We start from the raw sequence: 2,297 nt of genomic DNA on the forward strand, positions 1-2,297 counted from the left end.
TTGTTGAGATGGAAAAACGCTTTGTAAAAAGTGATAAGGCTGAAACAAGTTCTTTGCTTCAGAATTTAATTTCCATGAAGTATCAAGGCAAGGGAAATATAAGAGAGCACATTATGATGATGTCCAACATTGCTTCTAAGCTTAAAGGTCTAAAGCTTGAGTTGTCAGATGACTTACTCATTCATTTAGTATTGCTGTCTCTTCCTTCGCAATTCAGTCAGTTTAAGGTGACTTATAATTGTCAAAAGGAGAAATGGACTCTTAATGAGCTCATTTCATTATGTGTGCAAGAAGAGGACAGGCTGAAGCAAGATAGGACTGAAAGTGCTCACTTTACTAGCATCTCTAAAGACAAGGGCAAAAGGAAAAGAATTGAGGAGCCCAAGAACAAAGCTGCTGCTAAGGGTCCAGAACAAAAGAAGCAGACTAAGGATAACAACTGCTTCTTCTGCAGGAGTTCTGGACACGTGAAGAAGGATTGTGCCAAATATCACGCTTGGCGTGTTAAGAAAGGTATGATTCTGTCTTTGGTCTGTTCTGAGGTTAATTTAGCTTCAGTACCTGGAAACACTTGGTGGTTAGACTCTGGTGCAACTACTAACATCAGTGTTTCAATGCAGGGTTGCCTGAACTTCCGAAAGCCTAGTGATACTGAAAGATGCATCTATGTAGGAGATGGGAAGAAGGTAGAAGTTGAAGCCATAGGAAAATTTAGATTATTATTAAGTTCCGGTCATTATTTGGATTTAAAAGACACTTTTGTTGTACCGTCATTTAGACGGAATTTGATCTCTATTTCTTATTTGGACAAATCAGGATATTATTGTTCATTCGGGAATAAAGAATTTACTTTGTCTTTAAATTCGAATGTTGTTGGAACCGGTTTACTTTCTGGTTATGATAATCTTTATTTGTTGGAAACTGTGGCTAACTATAATGAAACCTTGAATGTGGAATCACGTGGTACTAAGCGGAAAATTGACAATTTCAATTCAGGGGTGCTTTGGCACAAGCGTCTAGGTCACATCTCTAAAAATAGAGTTGAACGACTTGTGTCAGATGGAATTTTAGATTCCATTGACTTCACAGACTTTAACGTTTGTGTAGCATGCATTAAAGGAAAACAGACTAAAGATAAGAAATTAGGCGCATATAGAGCTACAGACGTCTTAGAATTGATACATACGGACATCTGTGGGCCATTTCCAACTCCTTCTTGGAATGGTCAACAATATTTTATATCATTCATAGACGATTATTCTAGATATGTCTACCTTTACCTAATTCACGAAAAGTCCCAATCAATAGACGTGTTTAAATCCTTTAAGGCAGAAGTTAAGAATCAACTTAATAAGAGAATTAAAAAGGTCAAATCTGATCGTGGTGGTGAATACTACGGCAGATATGACGGTTCAGGTGAACAACGTCCGAGACCATTTGCCAAATACCTAGAGGAATGTGGAATCGTCCCACAATACACTATGTCGGGGTCACCCAGCATGAATGGTGTAGCTGAAAGACGAAACAGGACTCTTAAGAATATGGTAAGGAGTATGATTTGTCATTCCACCTTGCCAGAGTCACTCTGGGGAGAGGCATTAAAAACAACAGCATACATTCTTAATAGAGTACCAACTAAGGCAACGGCTAAAACACCTTATGAGCTTTGGATTGGGCGTAAGCCTAATCTGAAGCACCTTCATGTTTGGGGATGTCCAGCTGAGGCAAGGCCTTATAGGCCGAATGAAAAGAAATTTGAACCCCGAACAATTAGCAGCTATTTTATAGGGTACTCAGAAAAATCAAGGGGCTATAAATTTTATGATCCTAATTTGAGAACAATTTTTGAGACGGGAACAGCAACGTTCTTTGAGGATATTGAGTTTGGGGGGAAGATTAAGGTTAAAGATTTTGTCTTTGAGGAAGAATCGGTAACAATTCCAGAACTGATTCTTCCACCAGTTGACTTTCCCATTATTGAACAAACTCAAGATGATCTGGTTGTTCAGGAAGAACAAAATGCAGATCAAATTCAAGATCCTCAAGAACAAGTGCCTCAAGATCCAGCTCCATTACGGAGATCCACTAGAGAAAGAAAAAAATGCTATTTCGGATGATTATGTAGTATTTATCAATGAGGTAGAGGAAAATATTGGCATGACGGAAGACGACCCGGTCAACTTTCATCAAGCCATGCAAGATTCCCATTCAGATAAGTGGATCGAAGCAATGAATGAGGAATATAAGTCTATGCAAGACAATTCAGTTTGGGAACTTATCCCATTACCTGAAGGAAA

Source organism: Cicer arietinum, chromosome 8 (genome assembly GCF_000331145.2).
Source record: "Cicer arietinum cultivar CDC Frontier isolate Library 1 chromosome 8, Cicar.CDCFrontier_v2.0, whole genome shotgun sequence".
Taxonomy (NCBI): domain Eukaryota; kingdom Viridiplantae; phylum Streptophyta; class Magnoliopsida; order Fabales; family Fabaceae; genus Cicer; species Cicer arietinum.